At 45.0% G+C, this 26,646-nt stretch overlaps 1 protein-coding gene and 1 pseudogene across 1 annotated transcript in view; one reads left to right on the plus strand and one right to left on the minus strand.

Moving 5' to 3' along the window:
• Positions 1–26,646, minus strand: part of LOC126473271 (disintegrin and metalloproteinase domain-containing protein 22) — a 1,075,530-nt gene that overhangs the window by 1,020,490 nt on the left and 28,394 nt on the right. The window lies entirely within an intron of this gene.
• LOC126474737 (prohibitin-2-like) overlaps positions 13,375–26,646 on the plus strand; it is a 49,239-nt pseudogene continuing 35,967 nt past the window's right edge.

Raw genomic sequence — 26,646 nt, forward strand, 5'->3', positions numbered from 1 at the left:
GGTGTTGGCCCTGTGTGCCTCGGTCGTATGCAGTCCTGATTGTGGCGCTCACCTGCACGGCGCCAAACACGCATACGACCATCATTGGCACCAAGGCAGAAGCGACTCTCATCGCTGAAGACGACACGTCTCAATTCGTCCCTCCATTCACGCCTGTCGCGACACCACTGGAGGCGGGCTGCACGATGTTGGGGCGTGAGCGGAAGACGGCCTAACGGTGTGCGGGACCGTAGCCCAGCTTCATGGAGACGGTTGCGAATGGTCCTCGCCGATACCCCAGGAGCAACAGTGTCCCTAATTTGCTGGGAAGTGGCGGTGCGGTCCCCTACGGCACTGCGTAGGATCCTACGGTCTTGGCGTGCATCCGTGCGTCGCTGCGGTCCGGTCCCAGGTCGACGGGCACGTGCACCTTCCGCCGACCACTGGCGACAACATCGATGTACTGTGGAGACCTCACGCCCCACGTGTTGAGCAATTCGCCGGTACGTCCACCCGGCCTCCCGCATGCCCACTATACGCCCTCGCTCAAAGTCCGTCAACTGCACATACGGTTCACGTCCACGCTGTCGCGGCATGCTACCAGTGTTAAAGACTGCGCTGGAGCTCCGTATGCCACGGCAAACTGGCTGACACTGACGGCGGCGGTGCACAAATGCTGCGCAGCTAGCGCCATTCGACGGCCAACACCGCGGTTCCTGGTGTGTCCGCTGTGCCGTGCGTGTGATCATTGCTTGTACAGCCCTCTCGCAGTGTCCGGAGCAAGTATGGTGGGTCTGACACACCGGTGTCAATGTGTTCTTTTTTCCATTTCCAGGAGTGTAGTAACATCAAAAGCTAAGATAAATGTAAATGTCGTGTGACTAGGGCCTCCCGTCGGGTAGAACGTTCGCCGGGTGCAAGTCTTTCGATTTGACGCCACTTCGGCGACTTGCGCGTCGATGGGGATGAAATGATGATGATTAGGACAACACAACACCCAGTCCTCTAGCGGAGAAAATCTCCGACCCAGCTGGGCATCGAACCCGGGCCCTTAGGATTGACATTCTGTCGCGCTGACCACTCAACTACCGGGGGCGGACAACAGCTAAGATGAAACTGTAACACTGCTTCAAGAATGCGTTGACGGCAGTGAAACGTGCGGGAAGGGTGGTGGAAGAGTTATGGATGGAGACCACATTGTTGCTGACATGGACGCTGAAGAGCCATTAAAGACAGGAGACTGTGGTGGTAGCATGGGGCTTCCCACTTCTGGAGAGTGCCACGGAAGTCGAGAACAAAGGAGTTGCAGGGGTGGGAGGAGGGAGGATGCTGTGCCGAAAAGTCTCTGGCGTAGGTCGTCCTCTTATCCATGTCCAGCTCGGTCTCTGGCATGTCACCAATGGACTGCGTTTTTTGTGGGAATGTGTATAGTCTATGTTACGCGACTCCAGTTGATACATTGAGCTAGGATCATCGCACCCGCGGAGGTAGTGCCCTGGTTCCAGGGATTCTTCAGCGTATAGGACAATCTATGGAGCGTCGCTGTACGCTCTGGCGTGATCATGGTGGTCGATATCTTGAAGAGAAAACCTGTAAAGGAACAGTATTGTACTGTGCTGTCCACTGTCAGAGCGTGTTGAAACCACTGTGATAAAAGCGTACATATTTCGTCTGGGGGTTGATGCATTAATCTATGATATGTGTTGTACGCTTTGGTGATTGCATATTATAGACTGTTTCGTTGTTGTGAAGGTATTTTCAGGAGACAAAGTTATCTGCCGCAACGCCTCAAATAATCCATAATTATTAAACTGTAACGAATTATCAGAGACGGAAGGCCCTTACAACAAAATCCTTTTAAAATACCATAAATACGCTTCGAATGTGAAGAGTTCGATGGAAGAATGTGCTGATGCACGAGATCAAGTTGTGTGTCAGGTAAGTACAAAGACAAGAACGTAAATACAAAAGGACAAAAACAATTTACACTGTCTCATCAAAGCATAGGGAAAGCTATTTGTGGACATTAATATGAGGTGTGTCCATCCTTTACCGTTATGACAGCTTTAACTATGTTGCGGACAATTTCAATGAGATGTGTGAATGACTGTGGAAGGATGGCAGCCCATTCTCCCTCAAGCGCCAAAAGGAGAGAAGGTAATAATGTTTGACGCCGGTATCCAGAGCGAATTCGAAGTTTCACTTCATCCCAAAGGTGTTCCATTGTGTTCAGGTCAAAACTCTGAGCAGGCTGTTCCATTTCATGAACGTTATAGCCAACAAACATTCACCGTACTGATGATGTTTCATGACAGGGTGCTCTATCATATTGATAAAATTTTCATCTCCGAACTGATCCTCTACTATACGCAGTACACAATACTGTAAAATGTTTTCATAGCCTTTCACACATAGAGTATTCTTAATCACAATAAGGGAACCACACGCTAACGACGGAAAATCGCCCTATACCATGAAATCATCTTCATAATTCAGTGTTGGCACTATACATGATGGCCTGTAACGTACTTCGACTTTCGCGAAACCCAAGCCTTTCCATCAAATTGGCACAGAGTGTACCGTGATTCGTCGCTCCAGATAACTAGTTCCCAGTCATCCACTGTCCAGTGGCGTCGGTCTTTACGCCATCTCAAAAATGGTTCAAATGGCTCTGAGCACTATGGGACTTAACATCTGAGGTCATCAGTCCCCTAGACTTAGAACTACTTAAACCTAACTAAACTAAGGACATCACACACATCCACGCCCGAGGCAGGATTCGAACCTGCGACCGTAGCAGCAGCACGGTTCCGGACTGAAGCGCCTAGAACCGCTCGGCCACAACGGCTTGCAGCATCACTTGGCCCTGACTACAAACATTAATGGCTGATAAGGAGTTGCTCGACCACTTGTACTCCATCCTTTTCGACTCCCTGCGTTCGTCATAGTGCTACCTGGACTGCTGGTAGTACTGTGGAAGTCACGAGTGATTCCTTACGATGATCTTATGCGATATTTTACAATTATCCTTCTCAGTACTCCACGATTCCTGCCTGTCAATACGACATGACGTCTGCATGGGCTTGGTTTATTTGCGGTTGTTGCTTCACATTTTCACTTCACATTCACATGACAAACAGTCGACTTGGGCTGTTTTAGAAGGGTGGAAATCTCCCTTATGGATTAGTTACCAACATGACATTCAATAACCAGTCCACGTTCGGAGACATTGAGCTCTTCTGACGGATCCATTCTTCTGGTACTGCTTCTCTACTCTCTCTTTCCAAGCATCCCGACTTGCCAGGTCTGCTGGTTAATCGGATGTGGCATGTTAATTTGAAGGGGTGACCGGATGCCATTCCTGTCACCACCCCATATCCCCTGGGAAGGAGTTAGTGTACCCCAACTGTCTGCGTCTAGTGTAATACATGGCATAGTGCGAATGTGTTCAGATGTCTGCGAGCTGTGTAACTGAGGCGGAACGTGAGGATCAGCCCGATATTCACCTAGCGGGATGTGGAAAACCGCCTAAAAACCACATCCAGGCTGGCCAGCACACCGGCCCTCGTCGTTAACCCGCTGGGCAGATTCGATCCGGAGCCGAGGCGCCTACCTGAGTCCAGGAAGCAGCACGTTAGGGCTCTCGGCTACCCTGGCGGGTCTGGCTCTGCTTCTCTACTGCCAACACAATACTCCCCGCGTCCATTTATGCTGTCGGGTCTGCATACAGTGAAATCTAATGGTCAATTCTGCATGACGCAGGGCTGTCCGGAGACTTCAGATATGGTATTTCTACCATACAAATGTAAGTACGACGCGTGTTTTTTAAATAAGTATCGTTTTGAAATTAAAAAAAGACGTGCTAAGATATCTCAATAATTTTATTTTTACATGAAAGCCTGTACCTTAATCTACTTTTTTACATAATTTCCGTCAATATTAAGGCACTTGTCATAACGTTGTACCAGTTTTTGAATACCCTCCTCATATAAGTCTGCCTGACTTGTTAACCACCGCATCACCACTGTTTTGACTTCGTCATCGAGATGCTGACCGCCCGTGTGTTTCTTCAAGTGCAGGAACAGATGGTAGTCACTGGGCGCAAGATCGGGACTGTACGGGGGATGATCTACAGTTTCCCATCGAAAAGATGTGATGAGATCTTTGGTCTGATTCGCCACATGCGAACGGGCATTGTGTTGTAGCAAAACGATGCCCTTGCTCAACTTTCGTGGACTGTTGCTTTGATCCTGTTTGATTCTGGTGCGACGCAGGCCACCCTTGTTTCCTCCCCCGTAACAATTTGGCGTAAGAAATCATCACCGTCGTTGTGGTACCGCTGAAGGAAAGTCAATGCGCTGTCTAAACGTTTGGTTTTGTGCACATCCATCAACATTTTCGGTACCCAATGTGTACACAATTTCCCGTAATTCAAGTGCTTGGTCACAATGCCATACAAAACACTACGAGAAACATTAGGAAAGTCACTTCCTGGCAGATTAAAACTGTGTGCCGGGCCGAGACTCGAGCTCGGGACCTTTGCCTTTCGCGGGCAAGTGCTCTACCAACTGAGCTACCCAAGCACGACTCACGCCCCGTCCTCACAGCTTTAATTCCGCCAGTACCTCGTCTCCTACGTTGCAAACTTCACAGAAGCTCTCCTGCGAGTTTCATATCGGCGCACACTCCGCTGTAGAGTGAAAATTTCATTCTAGAAACATCCCCCAGGCTGTGGCTAAGCCATGTCTCCGCAATATCCTTTCTTCCAGGAATGCTAGTTCTGCAAGGTTCGCAGGAGAGCTTCTGTGGTTCGGAAGGTAGGAGACGAGGTACTGGCGGAATTAAAGCTGTGAGGACGGGGCGTGAGTCATGCTTGGATAGCTCAGTTGGTAGATCACTTGCCCGCGGAAGGCAAAGATCTCGAGTTCGAGTCTCGGTCCGGCACACATTTTTAATCTGCCAGGAAGTTTCATATCAGCGCACACTCCGCTGTAGAGTGAAAATTTCATATTAGGAAAGTCATCCCGCAAGGAGGAAATCGAAAACCGTCTGTTTTCTCTCACCTTATTGTCCACTTCCTGCACCAAACTTTCATTAACGACCGAAGGACGCCCACTACGTTGTTCATCATGCACATTTGTGCGGCCATCTTTAAATGCTCTCACCCACTTTCTTACCATTCCATCACTCATAATGTTTTCTCCGTAAACTGCGCAGATCTCACGATAAATATCGATCGCTTTTAGGCCTTTAGCACTAAGAAATCTTATAACAGCCCGTACTTCACAGTCGGCGGAACTCACGATTATCGGAGGCATCTTAAACATTCAGTACACAACGTAAACAAGGAAGAATCAGACTGTAATGGCGTCAGTGCGTAAATTATGGTACAGGCTTTCATGTAAAAATAATTTTTTTTTTAATTTCAAAACGGTACTTACTTAAAAACACGCCTCGTACATGTTATAAGCATGTAATTGATTCAAAAATATAACACAGTAGTCATACTAGTCCCTATTGAACTGAGGGTAACTTCCTTCTTCCGCTATCCCTTCTTTTTGCCGTCTGAGTTCCGGTTCACACTCTAATAATATTTGCAGGAATTATTTGTACAATCTCTGTAAGTGCAATCAAGGTAGTACGAATTAACATATCATCCAGAGGCTACCAGTGATTGGAAAACTGTGCCACGCAGAACTGCTGAACTTCAGGTGCAGTAGGTCTTATACACTACTAAGCATTTCTTCTACAAGACTTTGCAGTTGAAGTTAGATGGTTTATTATGCACTCATTAGAATCCATATAGACATTCACAGGAATTAACGCTTGTTTCAGAACACGTGACGATGAACTCCCTCCGTACATCATGGCTCATGATACACAAGACCTGACGCAGACGTTGTAAGTTTGCAATTTTTCTCATTACGTGTACGAGAAGGAGTAGTAGTTTTGCAGTAGTGGCTTTAACGACGTCCGCCTGTATGGCGGTACAAAGTGTTACGGAGAGATGCGAGGATAACATCTCGACTGGACCCGTGTTTCAAGAAGAGGCTCCATCTCGACGTAAGTGCTACTCAGAGGAATCCCTTGTTTCCCGGTTACAAGCTGAGAAGATATTACGATCCAGAACTGAGGCTAATGCTAAACGGCGTCTGGGAGGAGGCCTTACGGCCGTTTTGAGGGCCTTCCGCGTTTACCGGCGGCTCCTGTAAAACTTGATGGCTCGCAGTAATTACCTTAGTGTTTCGCCGCTGCTTGCCGCCTGTGTCGCTTTTTCCGACGTCTTTCGCGTTCTTCCGGCTCGGCGATCTTAAGGTCTCCCGCCGGTTTTTATGCAGCCCCGACATAAAGAACGACCGCTAATGCATAAACATCAGCTCTCCGACATGGGTAGTAACAGTTTGGAGGTATCGCACTTTCCACAGAATTGAGATCCGGGCGAGACGAGGGTGGCTCGCACAAACGAGTTTACCATTGCCGTAATATTTAGGTACGGAGACGGTGGATATAATTTACGTCACCTGGGGAAGAGAAAATTGAGTTTTAAACTGTATTTCTTTTAGCTGATATTTTGATGGTACTGGCGAAGATTTCATTATAAACAGAGTGAATCTGACGCTTGGAACGGTTAAGGAACCGAATAAAGAAAAGTTGTGAAATTCTGGTTATGCACACTGGTGTGCAAAACTTGAAGGACGAAAGTAACTTTCGCATGATGTGTCACTCATCATCATCATCAGTTTTCTGCCAAAAGGCAGGTTTTCACATGGTAGTTCTCCAGGCTGTCCGGTCTTCTGCCATCCTCTTCAGGTCTGCATAATTTCCTTTTCCCTTTATGTCGTCTACAATCTTGTATCTCCTTCTTCCTCTCAGTCTTCTCCCACAAACCAATCCTTCCAAAGCATCTGCTAGCAAGCACTCCCTTCTCAATGAATGTCCCAACCAGTTCTTTTTCCTTTCTGTTACAACCTTCAGCAGACATCTTCTCTCACCAACCCTTTCCAATACTCTTTCATTACTCACTCTTTCCGTCCAGCTTACTCTCTCCATTTTCCTCCACATCCACATCTCAGATGCTTCTAACCTTTTTTCATCCTCTCGCCTCAGTGTCCATGTTTCTGCCCCATATAGTACCACACTCCAGACAAAACATTTGCCAAGCCTTTTTCTTAGTCCTTTATCTAATTTGCCACATAAGAGTCTCCTCTTTCTGCTGAATGCCTGCTTCGCTATGGCAATTCGAGTTTTAACCTGCTGATGACATCTCAAGTCTTCAGTTATTGTGCTTCCAAGATATTTAAATGCACTTACTTGGATAATGGTAGATTGTCCAATTTTTAATATTGGACAGTCTGCGTTTTGTGCTGATGACCATATTCTTTGTTTTTGCTGTGTTTATTTGCATTCCATATTCCACACAAGCTTCATTCAGATCTTTCAGCATGTTATTCACTGTCCTCTCACTTTCTGCCACTAATACCATGTCATCAGCAAATCTTATACATTCTATGCTCTTTCCTCCAATACATATTCCTCTTTTCCCATCTAAGCTTTTCGCAATAATCTCTTCAAGGTATACGTTTAACAACAGTGGGGAGAGGCAACAACCTTGTCTAACACCCCGTCCAATGCTGCTTCCTTCTGACATTTCATTCCCAATCCTTATCCTTACTTTCTGGTGTAAATATAGATTCTGTATCAGTCGTCTCTCTTTCCAATCTACTCCTTCCCTCTCCAAAATATCCATCAGCTTGTTCCACTGAACTCTGTCAAAAGCCTTTTCTAAATCTATAAAAACAGCAAAGATTTCTCTACCTTTTTCCATCTATTTTTCCCCTATAGTTCTTAACAGGCCAATAGCATCTCTTGTTCCATTTCCTCTTCTAAATCCGAACTGCTCCTCTGCAATCCCTCTATCCAGCTTGCCATATAGCCTTCTATTCAACACTCTCAGCAAGACTTTAGCTGCATGAGAAATTAGACTGATGGTCCGGTGTTCTTCAAATTTTTTAGTGTTTCTCTTTTTCTCTATTGGTATCAGTTGTTGCAAGGAAGTCCTCAGGCCATTCCCCTTTGTCATATATCTCGTTACAGAGATAGACTATTTCTTTTCTTGCCTTGTTTACCAGACTCTTCAACAGTTCTGCTGGCAAATCATCAATTCCACATGCCTTCGTATTCTTCATCGCCTTCAGCGCCTTTTCTACTTCTGCTTCTAAGATGGTAAATACCTTTCCATCTTCCGGCACATATTGCTCCATGTCAACCTTAATTTCACTTTGCATTTCATCCCCCTTATACAGACATTCAATATATTTTTGCCATCTGTTCAAAACCTCCTGTGGTTCTTCTGCTAGAGTATCATCCGCTCTTTCTATTTACATGTTATTTCCCTTTCTTTTACGTTCAAAAACTATCTCACTAGCCAGTCTATACATCATTTCATACTTTCCCTCTTTCTCCATTTTCTCTATTTCGTCACGTTTCTGTTTCATCCATGTGTCACTGCCAAGTGACATAACTCAATGAAACGTGGGCCTTACATAAGAAGAAATGTTACAGTATAGTACAGAAACAACTGAAAGAAAATCGCAATGAGACGAACAGAAATGACACTTCTTGTTCAGTGACACACCGAAGCCACTGCGATTTACAAGCATGATGGTTCCCTGAGCGTTACAAAAGGCGCGATATGGACCTTAATAGAGTGTTTGACCACTATGGAGGACAGAGCACGCAGTGAAACGTGTTCCCATGCTCGCCTCAGGGTTAGTAAGCCGATTTCGTGGTAGGGCGTTCCATTTTTCCAACAGAGTGGCTGAAAACAGTTGGATGGTCGTTGGTGTCCGTGGTCGTTCCCGAATACGTCTCCCTAGCGCTTCCACAATTGTTGGATCGGATTTAAGTCCCAGGGACAGCAGGCCAGTCCATTCGTTGTCTATGCTCTCGTTCCGAGAGCTCCTCCACCTGCGCTGTTAGATGCGGATTGTAATCCATAAAAGTGAAATCAGGACCGAATATATCCCCGAAAAGACCCACATGGCGTAGGAGTACAATCTAGCAATAACTTACACCAGTTGTTGCGCCGTGTTCAAGGGTTTGGAGGTCAGTACGCCCACGCACCATTATGCTTCCCCATATCATAAACCTGGACCTCCAAAACGATCATGTTCGACAACGTTCGTGGGTGCATTACGTGCTCCCACCTTTCACGATATGAAGGCATATCCAGCATCACTACTCAGACGGAATCTGCACTCATCGAAACTATGACTGTACAGAATTGGCCCACCCACATGTTGCCAAGGTTGTATCAACTACGCTGCAGAAGATTTCTGGGAAGCCTTAGCAGACATCGAGCGAGGTGGTGCAGTGGTTAGCACACTGGACTCTCATTCGGGAGGACGATGGATCAAACCCGCGTCCGGCCATCCTGATTTAGGTTTTCCGTGATTTCCCTAAATCGCTTCAGGCAAATGCCAGGATGGTCCCTTTGAAAGGGCACGGCCGACTGCTTTCTCCATCCTTCCCTAATCCGATGGGACCGATGACCTCGCTGTTTGATCCCCTCCCCGAATCTGCCATCCTCTACACTGTCCAAATCCCTCCCCATGCGATTTCCATATTTGTGGAGATCTGAAGAAAGAATTAGAGGCTGTCTCTTTGATTCGGACGAAGAAGTGCACTCCTGGGTACAATCACGATCCCGAAGGCAACAGCAAACAGGTCTCCATGGAGGCAAAGACCTTCTTGTCTCACACTGAGATAAATGTATTAACAGTTATGGCGATTAGTTCTGAAATAATAAACAGTTTACTTACTTCTTTCCGTCTGTTTGGTTTTCATTTGTCTGCCCCTTACATTATTCTTAAATGTTTAAATGACGTGACGTGCTGAAGATGCTCGACACAAATTTTATAACTGGCTACTAATTCGTTTTCTTTGTTACAAGAGTTGCCTTGAATTCATCTAAATTTCAAGTTAGCTGTTAATTATAAAACTGAGTGGAATGTTTTTATCGCGGAGTGTGATAGCTACTGGCAAAGATTTGGACGATATTAACACTATGGCTTTTGAATAAGGAAAGAAGTAATATTAAGGTTCAATTTCCCGTCGACGATGTTATCATTAGAGACGGAATACGAACTCGAATAGTGGAAAGATACGGAAAGAAATCGGCCGTGTTATTTCAAAGTAACCATTCCTTCATTTGCCTGAAGAGATTTAGGGAAATCACGGAAAACCTAAATGTGGGTGACTGGAGAACGCAGATTTGAAGCTTCGTCCTTCGGAATACGATTCTGGTGCGTCATCGGTGTACCACCTCAAGTGGTGTGCCTTTCGATATTGGGCTACTGCAGAGTGGGTTCACAGAAAATGATGTAGCATATCCAAAACTGCCCTAGCAAAGTGTACATGCTGTGCCATTCCATTGAGTTTTCATCATTTAATTGAAACTGTACATTTGCTTTGCGATGACAAGGAGAGAGAAAGAACGCACGACAACACAGAAACTTAGTTATGTGGATATGACTCTGAGCACTATGGGACTTAACGTCTGAGGTCATCAGTCCCCTAGAACTTAGAACTACTTAAACCTAACTAACCTAAGGACGTAACACACATCCATGCCCAAGGCAGGATTCGAACCTGCGACCGTAGCGGTCACGCGGTTCCAGACTCTAGCGCCTATAACGGCACGGCCGCACCGGCTGGCGACTCTGTGAGCTCGTGATATGTTAACGTATATTGTTTCAAGCAAATGTGTAGCTTTTTGCCAAATGTGACTCTTGTCAATTTGATGGTCATAACTGTCAGTCACACGGGATAGTTTCAAGAGCGATATTATATCAAGAATCGTTAGCCTTCAAACATCGAGATTTAAAGATAAAGGACTTGGAGCGGTCATAGAACTGACACGTCTCTGTATTATGAAATCAGTTACAGCCGTTAGAATTGGGGTTCTTTCCCTTGTCAGAGATTCACTCTTGGAGGGGGGAAGGGAGGGGAAACTGAGCAAGTCAATAACGCATTGGTCCATCTCTGCTCTTATGCAAGCAGCTACTCGGCTTGGCACTGACTGATAGAGTTGTCGGATTTCCTCCTTTGGGATATGGTGCCAAATTCTGTACAATTGGTGCATTAGACCCGCAGAATCGCAAGTTAGTTGGAGGGTCTTGGCCATAATTCTGCAAACAGTATCAGTTGGGGATGGATCTGGCGACCTTGCTGGCCAAGGTATGGTTTGTCAATCACAAAGACAAGCAGCCAAAAAGCTCGCGAGTGCGGACGGGCATTGTCATGCTGAAATGTAAGCCCAGGATTGTTTGGCATCAGAAGGAATAAAACGGAGTGCAGAATATCGTCGACTTACCGCTGTGCTGCGAGAGTGGCGCAGATGACAACCAAAGCCGTTGTGCTATGAAAATAAATGGCACCCTAGACCACCACACCCGGTTGTCGGGTCATATGTCTGGCGACGGTAAGGCTGATACACTACCGGTGTCCGAGGCGTCTCCAGACACTTCTTCGCTGATCCTCGGGGCTCATCCCGAAGCGTGTATCATCACTGAAGACATTTCTACGCCAGTGAATGAGATTCCAGGCACAATGACATCTGTGGACTACGTAAACATTATTGGAGACCGCCTGTAGCCCTCCTTGCTTGGTGTCTTTCTGACGGCAATGTCATCTTCCGCAACACAATAACTGTATGTGGTAATGACACCTTCCAAGCACAATAACTACATGTGTCACAATGAGAGAATAGTGTGCAAAACTAAATGAAATGATCGTACGTCATAGACGGCTTAGAGTCCCCACTTGGAGAAGTTCGGCTGCCAAGATGGAAGTCTTTTCAGTTGACACCACGTTGGTCAATTTGCGTGTCGGTGACGATGAAGTGATGATAATGGCAACGCGACTCCCCGAGCGGAGAAAATTCCCGACTCGGCCAGGAATCGAACTCGGGCCCGCTGCATGGCAATCATTATGATGACCAGTCAGCTAAGGAAGCGGACATCGTGTACATATACTGTGCGAAAACTAACGTCTTGTGTGTCAGAAGTAAGTCATAGAATACATTCTATGCGCTGAAAATTCTCTAATAGTATCTTTTTCTAAATTCTTAGCTTTAATACGACAATAATAAATACGCGATGCCATACAATATAAATATTTTTTATTCCAGTCGTTGATCACAATATCAACTCTTTAGACGATGACCGGTTTCAGTCCGTAATGAACATCCTCAGATGGTCTAAAGAACTGATATTGTGATCAAAGACTGGAATAAAAAATACTTGGCAATATTGGATCACTGTTTGTATACGCGACTACGTCGCAGTTGGTGAAGCTATACAATATAGTTTAACAATGAGTAAATACAAAATCATAATTTGAGACCCGAGTTTCTCCCGGTGTATACAATACTCAAATGATATACAGGAATGCAAAACCGCGACGTTGTCGACAATCACTGATATTTCGACAGGAGTACACCCTGTCATTTTGAAGGCAAAATTGCAGCAATTAAGCTCTATGCAAGGGAATTAGAAATTCGGTTTGCAAAGAAAGGATGATGGCGTTAGTGTTTACAGCGTGTACGTATATGTGTGTGTGTGTGTGTGCGTGTTATCTTTCCGGAATTTTCTCTGCAAACCGCATGCATAGGGTTTACTTGCTGCAGTGATGCTTCGAAAATGGCAAGGTGTGATCCTGTCGAAATATCGGCTGTTGCCGACGAGTCGGTTGCATTTCCGTAATAATAAAATCATAATTAATTACAAAGGACATGAAACGAAAATAGGTAATGAAGTAACCAAAATAAGAATGTTTTAAAGTGGTTCTAATGCACTGAACTACGTAGATTTCTCTTCCTATCGCTCGGTTTGCGACCTCCTCGGTATGTGTCCAACTTTTGCCTGCACCGACAGGGAAAGTAATCTATACTTAACATCCACATCCGCATTTTTTGCAAGTACTATTACTATTTCATTTGTATTCTATTGTATAAGTAAGCCTCCTATTAGTGTGTGGATCAGTAAATGTCGCGCAACTCCGTATGGGTATCACGCAAAATCTATTTGATACCACATACCTAAGTAGCATTTAGTAATGCACTGGTTACTACTGTCCAGTTATCGGGAAAATCAATAAAGGACTGAATCATCACAATTCGTTAACAGTCTACTTATGTTAAACTAAATTACAGTTACATATGCTACTATTCAACAGACACAATACATCACTGACTACACAGTGTTTCTAAACTACACACACACACACACACTTACAAACGTAGATGCAGGAGAAGAGCCCAGTCTGGGCAATACGCTACGGACACGCTAAGCCCCACCGTTACAGAACGGAGCACTGCTGACATTACCAGTTCGCATGCAGGCTCGCGGCGGTATACATATGTATGTGGGAGAGCATACTGAGGGCGAGGCGCCCGTGCCCAGAATACGTTTAACACAGGCGCGGCTTAATGCGCAGCGAGCATCAGGTTGCTGTTACCAAACCGGCGGCCGCAGCTACGTGTTTGGAAAACGAGATATGCCGCGGTGTCACGGTGGCGCGCTGCGATCGCGCCGTCTCAGCCGGACGCTGTCGATGTCGGCAAACAGGGCAGCGGTCTCGCGCCATGGCACGGTCTTCTGCTGTGCCAACAGGTGGAGGACCAACACTCAAGCGTCAATCGAACCTACCGATACCAGACGTACGCTTTGACCCGTGACGTAGTGATGATGCTCCACGTGACTTTATACACAAGCAAAAAGAAAGAGAAGACATCTCTTACAGTATTACACATAGACCGCTGCCTTAATGGCACAGGCTGTCTTCTAAGGGGGTAGCCCAGGCTGACGTACGGTTTTGGAACCGATATTCGTGATTCTTTTTTCAGTAAAGTAACAAATTACAAGACTGACTTTAGACCTTTATTGTACAGCCTTAAGACTCTATTATGCATATTTTCAAGCAAGAAATTTGAAAGCAGAGGACACGACAGGACATCGATAAAAGGCATTCGCGGATTGCGATGGCGGTTAGTGCGAGCTCAGAACGCCACAATCTTCAACCTATATATACATTTCAAAAATTGCTTTGAAAGTGATGCTGTTATCTAATGAAGTACTTCGGGATCTTTGAAAACAATGGGTTTAAAGAAAATGGGGCACTCTGAAATGAAAGTCAATTGTCAACAGAAAAGTCGTTATAAAAACGTGCGCCAAAAATCGAAATGAATATATACCGAAAAAATCCTACATCGGGCCTACTACGGTAGGAAGAACACCTCCTCATGAGTTATCACCGTTAACTTTCACATTACTGCAGTTTTGGCGAACCTTTGATCGACATAGTGGCCCTTAATAGCGCCGTTTATTTCAGTGCCATTTAAGATACGTCTCGTATGATTTGGTGCATGTATCATACAGCGTAATGGTACAGCTTAAGGAAGCCGCCTCTTCACGTTGATAGCGCTCCGGGGGGTACCAGCAGCGTCGTATCGTAGCTGTTTCTGCATTTCCGTCAAATGACGCGGAACCCATCGTGATGTAATTTTTCTCATGATCAGGCGTACCTTCAGAATGCGAAGCACAGTGGTATGTACTAAGTCTGTGTCTCGGACCAACTAACGAATCGTTCAACGTCGATCATTGTCCAGTAACGTGATATGATCAAATATTTATTCTTTACTGACACAGGGTTGACCTGATGGACGAATAACTGACACATTACGCCGTTTCAGGTTGAAAATGTCTACCTATCTCACTACCTGTAAGACAATGCAGATTCCCCATAGGTCCCCTGAAGAGCCTGACGGCATTTTCGTGCAATATGTCCTCTGTTACACTCAATTTTCATCTAACTCCGCTGGTCTTGTTTCGAAAACATACGACGGTATCCAAATAGGACGGAAATCAGTAACTGTGACGTACACGCATAGACAAACAAGTGATTACAATGTCAGAAAAGCTGGTTGATTTATTCAACAGAAAGTGCTTCACGAACTGAACAAGTCAATAACGCACTGGTACAATTCTGTCACTTACGCATGCTGTTATTCAGATTGGCATTGATTTAAGGAGTTTCTGGATGTCCTCCTGAGGGACATCGTGCCAAATTCTGTCCGATCGTCGCATTAGATCGTCAAAATCACGAGCTGGTTGGAGGGCCCCATAATGCTCCAAATGTTCTCAGTTGGGACGAGATCTGGCGACCTAGCTATCCAAGGCAGGGTTCGGCAAGCACGAAGTAGTAAAAACTCTCGCCGTGTGCAGGCGGGCATTATCTTGCCGAAATCTAAGGCCAAGATGGTTTGCCATGAAGGGTAACACAACGGGGCGTAGAATATCGCCAACGTACCGCAATGATTTAAGGGTGCCGCGGATGACAACCAGAGTGCTCCTGCTATGAAGTGAAATGGAATCCCAGGCCATCACTCTTGGTTATCGGGCTGTATGGGGAGTGAACGGTTGCTACCTGACCCATCTCCGGGCCGTCTCCAGGTTGCTATTCCTCCCATCTCCGGGCCATCTCCAGGTTGCTATCTCACCCATGTCCGGGTCATCTCCAGGTTGCTATCTCACCCATGTCCGGGCCATCTCCAGGTTGCTACTTCACCCGTGTCCAGGACATCTCCAGGTTGCTATCTCCACCATGTCCGGGCCGTCTCCAGGTTGCTACCTCACCCATGTCCGGGTAGTCTCCAGGTTGCTATCTCACCCATGTCCAGGCCATCTCCAGGTTGCTATCTCATCCATGTCTGGGCCGTCTCTAGGTTGCTATCTCACCCATGTCCGGGCCGTCTCCAGGTTGCTATCTCACCCATGTCAGGGCCGTCTCTTGGTTGCTATCTCACCCATGTCCGGACCGTCTCCAGGTTGCTATCTCACCCATGTCCGGGCCGTCTCCAGGTTGCTATCTCAGCCATGTCCGGGCCATCTCCAGGTTGCTATCTCACCCATGTCAGGGCCGTCTCTTGGTTGCTATCTCACCCATGTCCGGACCGTCTCCAGGTTGCTATCTCACCCATGTCCGGGCCGTCTCCAGGTTGCTATCTCAGCCATGTCCGGGCCATCTCCAGGTTGCTATCTCACCCATGTCCGGGCCATCTCCAGGTTGCTGTCTCACCCATGTCCGGGCCGTCTCCAGGTTGCTGTCTCACCCATGTCCGGGCCATCTCCAGGTTGCTGTCTCACCCATGTCAGGGCCGTCTCCAGGTTGCTGTCTCACCCATGTCCGGGCCGTTTCCAGGTTGCTATCTCACCCATGTCCGGGCCGTCTCCAGGTTGCTATCTCACCCATGTCCGGGCCGTCTCCAGGTTGCTATCTCACCCACGTCCGGGCCGTCTCCAGGTTGCTATCTCACCCATGTCCAGGCCGTCTCCAGGTTGCTATCTCGCCCATGTCCGGGCCATCTCCAGGTTGCTATCTCACCCATGTCTGGGCCGTCTCCAGGTTGCTATCTCACCCATGTCCGGGCCGTCTCCAGGTTGCTATCTCACCCATGTCCGGGCTGTCTCCAGGTTGCTATCTCGCCCATGTCAGGGCTGTCTCTAGGTTGCTATCTCACCCATATCTGGGCCGTCTCCATACGCGTCATCACTGGTCATCGGGGCCTGGAATCCCATTAACTGGAGTAGAACTGTCCAGCGGGAAGATGGAAAAAAGTAAGTAAACTATTTTTATTTCAAAACTAATCGTTATAACTGTTAATGCGTACATTTGTCCCTCTGTAAGGCAAGGCTTTCAATGTGGACATGGGAAGATGTTTGGGTTGCCTACGGAACCATATCTTCGTCCGAAGCTAATTGATGGTCACGAATATCTTTCTTCAGGGCTCTAAAAATATGGAAATCACAAAGGGAGAAATCGCTACAATTAACGCACAACGGTACGTGGACACTCGGCAAAAACTGAAACTGGGCATCAAATCCAGAGCCAAGGAACGTTGACGGATGAAACCATTCTGTTGCAGGATAATGCCTGCCCACATGTTGCCAAGGTTTGTATCGACCAGGTGCGTATGTTTCACTGGGAAGCCCTTAAACATTCTGTATATGGTCCCGATCTCTCCTCATGCGATTTCCTTAATTTTGGAGCCCCGAGGAAAGAAATTCTTGGCCGTCGATTTGCTTCGGACTAGGAGGTGCACGCGTGGGTACGACCATGGTTTTGTAGGCAACCGCAAACATTTTTCCGTCAAGGCATTGACCGCCCTGTCGCACAGAGGGACGACAAATGTATTTTGTTAGCAGTTATGGCGATTACTTTTGAAATAATAAACGTTTACTTACATTTTTCCATCTGTCTCGTTTCCATCTGACTGCCCCTTATACGAATTTAGCGTATCGCAGGAAGTGTAGCGTAGTAAAAAAAAAAAATGGTTCAAATGGCTCTGAGCACTATGGGACTTAACAGCTGTGGTCATCAGTCCCCTAGACTTAGAACTACTTGAACCTAACAAACATAAGGACATCACACACATCCATGCCCGAGGCAGGATTCGAACCTGTGACCGTAGCAGTCGCGCGGTTCCAGACTGCGCGCCTAGAACCGCGAGACCACCGCGGCCGGCGTGTAGCGTAGTCAATTTTACCTAGTTGACGATATGTTGTTGAACTATGGACAGCGTTTCCATATCCTTCAGAAGAACGAAAAACAAACATCTCAGAGGCGAGATGTAGTGTCGGCTAGGTTTGCCGTTTCTTATTCCAAGATCTTCAATGAATACGAAGATCTTCAATGAATGGTCTCTGTGCTGTTTTTATAAAGATCGTAGATTAATTCCTTGCGAGAAACGGAATTAGTTTTCCAGAACATTGCTGTCTCTTCTCAATAGAGAATCAAGGTGTAGAAAAATAGCTCAAATGGCTCTGAGCACTATCGGACTTAACAGCTGAGGTCATCAGTCCCCTAGAACTTAGAACTACTTAAACCTAACTAACCTAAGAACGTCACACACATCTATGCCCGAGGCAGGATTCGAACCTGCTACCGTAGCGGTCCCGCGGTTCCAGACCGAAGAGCCTAGAACCGCTCGGCCATACCGGCCGGCAAAGTGTGGAAAGAGACACAGAGGCTATTCAGATTCGTCACGTAAAAAGCACACTGAAATACGGAATTCGCATTTCCTAAAAATATTTAATTATTATAAATTATGGAATAATTTTCTGTTTGAATTTCATACTAGGTATCGGTGTTCAGATGTAGTTCCGATTTATTAAATATTTACAAATTGTATAAAGTTAGTGTGATTAGAAAATTAAGTCAACAATAGGAAATTATATTACGTATAATTGCGATTCCGCTGTAAACAAATTTCGGCAACAGCTAATGTTATTTAAACAGCGTAACCTAATTTGATAGCGCAAAAACAGCTAGTTTTATTCAATTTGCTTTCCTGTGACTGTCACTATCGAAAAATGTTACAAATAACACCGACCTTTGACAATGTAGCAGAACAGTGTTATAGTTACAAAACCGAATTTGTATTGGTAAACATACTTCGTCAGTCTCTTTTTAGTTGCCAACGAGTACCGTTGACTAATTTACGTTATTCTCGTTTTTAACTGCACATCGAAATTTTTTAATTATTTTGCAGTTACCAATGAAATTTGGACATAAAAGTATTTTTGTGGTACACATCTGTATTTTTTGAAATTTAAATAAACCAACTGATGACGATGAAGAAATGTCTGGGTTAAACAAGGAACGTGGTGACTAAGAAGGACCAAAAAAATCCTTACTTGTTTTCTGCAGAAACTGACTAATCAAGAAAAGAGCAAAAAGTCCGCATTGATGAGACATGTTTGTTACCTATGACAGAGGGTAAGTCATAATCGACTGTCCGTATATTTCGATGCAATGACATTCAGAGCTGTCGCTATGAGGTACGTCATCTCGTATATACCACCTCATTCACCACTGTCACTTCGTAGAGGAGTCGAAGTGTTTACTTGTGATGTACTTTAAGTGATTTTTTCTGAAAATTAGTTATTTCTTTCAGATATGATATTACAAAGACAGCGCTAAGACTTGAGGAATGTGAAGAATACAGTTCTGAACTCCTTATGCTATCTACAGTGAAATTTCTGTGTATACACCGGAGAGTATTGACTAAATTAAGGCCGGCCGTCGTGGCCGAGCAGTTCTAGGCGCTTCAGTCAGGAACCACGCGACTGCTACGGTCGCAGGTTCGCATCCTGCCTCGGGCGTGGATGTGTGTGATGTCCTTAGGTTAGTTAGGTTTAAGTAGTAGGGGACTGATGACCTCAGATATTAAGTCCCATAGTGCTTAGAGCCATTTGAACCATTTGACTAAATAACGTAGCTGCACATCTCAAGTGATGAGAACTTCATTCAGCCAAAGGCAAACAACAGACGGGAAAATTATGTCAAAGGCAGCGTTTCAACGCGTTTCACGATGTGACAACAAGATCTAAAAATCTCTACAAGACACGCACTTTCTATATCGTGATCAGGAAACAAACCCACAAAAACTGTTCATGGATAACGACTTTACTTCGTTTTCCACCTATGTTGTTAAATGAGAAATGAAGCAGTTTCTGTCATTTAGGTTTACATCATTGTTTCAGCTTAAGGTGACTGTTGGGAACGACACAACGGTGGAAGACGTTAAAGAAACTACCAACTAGGAAGCTTTACTTCGCAAAATGGTCGAAGAAAGGAAGGAAACAATAGTAGACTGACATAGACGAAAAAAGTTTCAGTAAGTAAAATCTCTGTCTGATATCAGACACTGATATGGAACTGAGCTACAAGTCCATGAAGGTGCATACCTTGACCACAGCATTTTACAGTAATGAAACGTGGACAATAGGAAATGCGAAGAGCAGCAGGCATTCACAATTTGAAATGTAGTGACTGTTAAATAGTAACTGGACAGGTAAAGTACGAAATAAAGAAACTCTTAAGACCAACAGATGAGATAAGAAGGCTATGGGACTGTAGCGTACCACACCACCATGGTGCTGGTGAGGAAAACATTTGTCTTTTCTTTAGTTCTCTATTAGGCAAGCAATACTCAGCAGAAAAACAAATGATAAAAATTAGCAAGAAGCATCAATGACATCTGCCTCAGAACGCTGGGAATATATGGATTACCATGCGAATGTATCCTGTTTTGTGTTAACAGACTGTGCGCACAAATGGACAGCGCCGTGTAGAACATAAAGGTTGTTTCCGTCATACCCTGAGAAATCAGCGGTAGCAGAACATTCTCTGGAAAACTGACTCCTAATTGCATTTGACGAAATGTCTATTATTAAACAGACAATTTCTGGGATAGCATCATAAAAGAAGCGAGTTTCAAGATGCTACTCCAGGCGGGTGTAAAATGAATGTGCCCAAAGGAAAATACTAACCGCAAAAATGAAGATTTCGCTCTGTCTGACTACCCCCTAAATGGTGATAGTACCTCCTCCATCTTGCTCTTTAACATATAAATTACAACATCAACATAAATGCTTAATTAAAGGAACTCGTAACTCAAAATGATAAATGCTGTTTTTGCTTATACATTCCCTGTGGATTAAAACCCCTTTATATATTACAAATGTTTATATATCAATGTCCAATGGAGATAAAGAGATACAAATGGATTTCCTAACTAATATGATTGATGAATTGCCCAAATCTGCCCCCTTTTATGGTTACGCGATCTAACATAAATAACGCGAGATGACTTACGTCACCTACGTACCAAACACTAGAAGACAATACTTTCAAAGATGATCTACAGTGGTGTGCAACTTCAGTGGAAATAAAATTACGTAATCACAGCTGCTTAGCTTTATAGCCCTAATAAACCGAAGCAATTAGCAATATCACTGTATGTACTGCGTCCGGTGCGTCGGAGTGATGGTTCTCGTACACGTCTGCGACGACGGAAGAACTCCAGCCACAAAATATATAAAAAAAAACCCTCATTCAAACACTAGGACGGCAGAAGACGGTCCTCTGACTAGAATATTCTAATACTGTCTTCTCTTCTCTGTGTTCTACAGACGTCAAACGCGAACTCCCAGTCACAAGGACGGAGTTCAAACAACGTCTCAATGTGAGTATAATAGGCAGAACAACTGCTCTCAATTACTGAACGCTGCATACTCAACGACGACTTCCAACCCGGAGGTGAAGTCCAGAATCGTGTAAGTTCGCAACAGTACAGTGCCTAACCTTTCTAGCAATAAAATCTCCTGAGAGCAAAGACAGCAAATCAGTCTGTACCAACGAAAGCTGATACACAGCGACCCTCAAACACGGGCGCTCAAAACTGAAGACCACCTTCTCTCCACCGCTGGCTTCCCCCCAAAGCTCGGCTCCCCTCCCTCGTAACTGCAGAAGGCAAATCATATTCTCGAAATCACGGAATATTCTACCTCTCTGCAGATTCTTCCAAACGCCGACCAACCATATTTTAGTCTTTTGTCGTCCAGCGCGGAAAGTTTGCGAGGAAATAGCTATAGTTTCATTCTAGAATCATCCCCCAGGCTGTGGCTAAGCCATGTCTCCGCAATATCCTTTCTTTCAGGAGTGTTAGTTCTGCTAGGTTTCCAGGAGAGCTTCTGTGAAGTTTGGAAGATGGGAGACGAGGTACTGGCGGAATTAAAGCTCTGGGGACAGGGCGTGAGTCGTACTTCGGTAGCTCAGTTGGTAGAGCACTTGCCCGCGAAAGGCAAAGGTCCCGAGTTCGAGTTTCGGTCCCGCACACAGTTTTAATCTGCCAGGAAGTTTCAGGAAATAGCTATCGTCGTTAATTAGGAATACATCCATGGTACGGCTCTCAGAGTAAAAATCCTCGGAAATAGCCCACCCTGCGTGATTTCCGAGGTAACGCTTCCTCGTTCCTCTCTTCTGTGTTCAAGATTTTTAGAGTTTCCGAAGTATTATCCGGTTACACCTCCGGCCTCGCTACAATACCGGGCAGCCGCCACTCTATTGTGCTTCAGCGCTGATGTGCCCCTACCATCCATCTAGGGCCACTTCCTGTGTTAAGCAGGGCAAACACACCTGTGCGGGCTTTTCCATCCAGGGCCTGAGTTACGCCTGCCATTTCATTTCCACTGGTGTTCCTACCTCTACTAGTATAGGCAATCATTCATTACGCCATTTTGATAATAAAGACACTCCATCACCTTTCATGCAACAAGCGCTAACAACAATTTACAAGGTGTACGCGACATTGACGGTCTTCTTTAAATATTCATATATACGATGTACAACCTATCAAATGATACCCAATTATGGTTTTAAATCACGGCAAAGTATGTAGATGAGTGCTTGTAAGGTGCGAAATTATAGCCACCTTACACGGTGTAATAAAAAAGACGGTCTTCCACAGTTAAGTGCATTTTGGGACCCGGGAATCAGAGGGTTGAAAGCGGGCGCTTCGGTCTTGCACCCAGAACGTTACCCTATTTGATGCTGGTCTGTGGACCAATAGCCCTAGTATAAATGGACAGCAGTAGCAACTATACGACAACCATCATTTGACCATGGGCAAGGAGTACTCGGTCGATAGCTAGTGGGTTTTAAACCACTTGACACAACTGGAAGCCCGAGAGAATTTTGTCAGTATAGATCTCCGTGAGATCACGCATTTGTATAGAAACAATGATACAGCTGAAAAAGTATTATTTTATGTTTCATGTAAACGTTGCGTAACTGGGAATGTGTTGTGGCCGCTATAGTCAACAGCAGTCGTTCTTCCCAATTAAGGTAACAGACGGACACCACTTGCAGCGTTGCACATAACTGTAATCTCCTTGGAGCGCGTCATTGGAGGGTAATGCTCATTTCACAATAATTCTCGCAAACGTGACGTCATTTTGACGTCAAGAGCTATATTGACGATCGTGTGATCGCCTATCGACTTTGTGACAAGGAAGAATATGAATATTGCTGGTCCTCGATTCACTCGCAGCAATTTAAGCTGTCCTCATAGGTTCCTGCCTATCCACACACTGGGAAGTCGCCACATATTCGGAAATACAGAGAGAAATATTTGTGAGAAGAAAAAATACAAATTTTATTGCAGCTTGTTTCAGTCGCAGCATTTAAATCTGTACTCTTAGGTTCTAGTCTGACCACACACTCGTAATACGCTACATATTTGGAAATAAAGAGCCAAATATTAGTGAAAAGGCAGAAAATGACTTTCATTGCTGCTAGTTTCAGTCGCAGCAATTAAAGCTATACTCTTAGTTTCCTACCTAACCGCCGCCTCGGAAAACGCCACACATTCGTAAATAAACAGAGAAATCAGAATCAAATTTTCACTCTGCTGCGCAGTGTGCGCTGATTTGAAACTTCCTGGCAGATTAAAACTGTGTGCCAGGTCGAGACTCGAGCTCAGGACCTTTGCTTTTCGCGCGGAAGCGCTCTACCGATTAAGCTCCCCAAGCACGACACACAACCCGCCCTCACAGCTTCAAATCTGCCAGTACCTCGTCTCCTACCCGCCAAACTTCGGAAAAGCTCTCCTGTGAACCTTGCAGGATTAGCAGTTTTGGAAGAAAGGTAAGAGACGAGGTACTGGCAGAACTGAAGCTATGAGGGGCGGGGAACCCTGGGTGGTGCTTTGGTAGCACAGTCGGTAGAACACTTGCCCGCGAAAGCCGAAGGTCCCGAGTTCGAGTCTTGCTCTGGCACGCAGTTTTAATCTGCCAGGAAATTTCAAACAGTGAAATATTTGTGACAGGGACGAAAATGAATGTTAATGCTCCTCGTTGCACTCGCAGCAATTTGAATTGTCCTCTTAGGTTCCTGCCAAAGCACACATTCGAAGGACGGCACATATTCGGAAATGGAGAAAAAAATATTCGTGATATTCCTGAGAATGTGAATACGAATTTTACTGTTGCTCGTTTCAGTCGCAGAAATCTGAGGTGTCCTCTTAGGTTCCTGTATAACCACATACTCAGTAATCGCTAAATACTGATTTTATCCTTCGTTCTGAAATCAGACTGAATGTAAATAACATCCAATATTGCAGAAAATACTTCTTTAAATTCATAAAAATGTAACAGAACATGTTAACAACGCTAAGATGAAAAAAATTGCATACAACGGGATGCGAACCAACAACTTTAGACTCCAGAAACCACGACGTTATTCATTGCGCTAGCATTTAACCATCCCATGTTTAACTTCGGTATTAGTTATCATAGTCTATCTTGAAGGCTTGTTTCGCTGATGATTTACTACTTTGCATTTAATACTAATGGAGATGTGTTTGCGATAAAATTTCAGTGCTCCGTTATACTGAAACGACATACTGCGAATGATAAAACAGGAATGTTTCATTATTAATTTGTAAATTATTGACGATAATAACTCACTCCTAAGAGAGTGCTCTTATATGAAGGCATTAACCGCTGATAAATCGTTAAGTGACATTTTTTTATACAATAAGTATAATAAATCGTTCCAGGAATGACGTGTTTTTGTAAAACTCCGGTACACGTGCACGAAATCTTGTGAAAGCCTTGCTAACGAAAGTCGATAGCCGTTCTTGCGGTCGTCGATATTGTGTGTGACGTCAAAACGACGTCACATTTGCGGGAATTGTTGTGAAACGAGCATTATCCGACGTTGGAGATACGATGAACCGTAGATTTTTAAGAAGATATATTTGTTAATAAAGATAATGTTGAATGAGGCATGAATGTTATCGGCAGGTATCTTAGGCGGCAGTGTGGCACTGACTAGCACTGTAGTGTAGTGGAAAAATGTATGCAACATTATTATAGCAAAGATAAAGTTTTACTATCTAGATTCAATCATTTGGTAAGCAGAAAATTCAAGGTAGCAAAGTCGACCCATTGGAGGCGACACGGAACTGACGTAAGCGAGAATACATTCAGATGAGCGATCACATAAGAAATACAGGCTGGGAAAAATAAAAGAGGCCGTGAAATATTTCCTGCACCTTAAGATAGGCAACACAAACTACATCATCGACAACCAGGGAAGATGATGTAAGATGTGCTGCCTCTTTTAAGGTGCAAGAAATATCTTACCGGCTTATTTTACTTTTCCCAGACTGTCTAACACCACGTCGCCACAAATACAATGGTGTGCAGAACTTAAGAACAAAAATTGCTTTCGCATGATGTGTCAGTACCAAGTACCGCAGCTCGACGAAACTAGGATCATACACAGAAAGAACTGTTACACATCGTTCCGAAGGTAACTAAAAGAAAACTGCAGTGAAATGAACAGAAATGAAACTACCGGGTGATCAAAAAATCAGTATAAATTTGAAAACTGAATAAATGGTTCAAATGGCTCTGAGCACTATGGGACTTAACATCTGTGGTCATCAGTCCCCTAGAACTTAGAACTACTTAAACCTAACTAACCTAAGGACATCACACACATCCACGCCCGAAAAACTGAATAAATCACGGACTAATGTAGGTAGAGAGGTACAAATTGACATACATGCTTGGAATGACATGGGGTTTTATTAGAACCCAAAAAATATAAAAGTTCAAAAAATGTCCGACAGATGGCGCTTCATCTGATCAGAATATCAATAATTATCATAACAAAGTAAGACAAAGCAAAGATGATGTTCTTTACAGGAAATGCTCAATATGCCCACCATCATTTCTCAACAATAGCTGTAGTCGAGGAATAATGTTGTGAACAGCACTGTAAAGCATGTCCCGAATTATGGTGAGGCATTGGCGAAGGATGTTGTCTTTCAGCATCCCTAGAGATGTCGGTCGATCACGATACACCTGCGACTTCAGGTAACGCCAAAGCCAATAATCACACGGACTGAGGTCTGGGGACCTGGGAGGCCAAGCACGACGAAAGTGGCGGCTGAGCACACGATCATCACCAAACGACGCACGCAAGAAATTTTTCACGCGTCTAGCAATATGGGGTGGAGCGCCATACTGCATAAACATCGTACGTTCCAGCAGGTGTTTATCAGCCAAGCTAGGGATGACGCGATTCTGTAACATATCGGCGTACCTCTCACCCGTCACGGTAGCAGTTACAAAACCAGAATCACGCATTTCCTCGACGAAAAAAGGCCAGATAACGGCAGATGTGGTAAATGCAACCCATACCGTGATTTTATCGTCGTGCAATGGAGTTTCCACGACAGTTATAGGATTTTCGGTAGCCCAAATTTTGCAGTTGTGGGCGTTGACAGACCCTCGGAGCGTGAAATGAGCTTCGTCAGTCCACAAGACGTTACTCAACCAATCGTCATTTTCCGACATCTTTTGAAACGCCCACACCGCAAATGCCCTTCGCTTCACTAAATAGCCAGGTAACAGTTCATGATGCCGATGGATTTTGTACGGATAGCATCGGAGGGTACGCCTAAGTGCCAACCAAACAGTAGTGTATGGAATGCCGGTGCGACGTGCGACTGCACGCGCGCTGACTTCCCCGTGCATAGACGAACCCGCTAGAGACTCCATTTCTTCCTGAACTGTCTCAGCAGCATTACGCCTTGTGCTCGGTCGGCCACTACGGGGTCTATCGTCTGAACAACCCGTGGCTTCGAACTTCGAAATAATTCTCGCCACAGCTGCATTTGTCAACGGACCTTTACCCGTTCGAATCCCCTTCCTATGGCGATAGGATCGTAACGCTGAACTAGCACATTCC

The sequence above is a fragment of the Schistocerca serialis genome, chromosome 4 (assembly GCF_023864345.2).
Source record: "Schistocerca serialis cubense isolate TAMUIC-IGC-003099 chromosome 4, iqSchSeri2.2, whole genome shotgun sequence".
NCBI classification, from domain to species: domain Eukaryota; kingdom Metazoa; phylum Arthropoda; class Insecta; order Orthoptera; family Acrididae; genus Schistocerca; species Schistocerca serialis.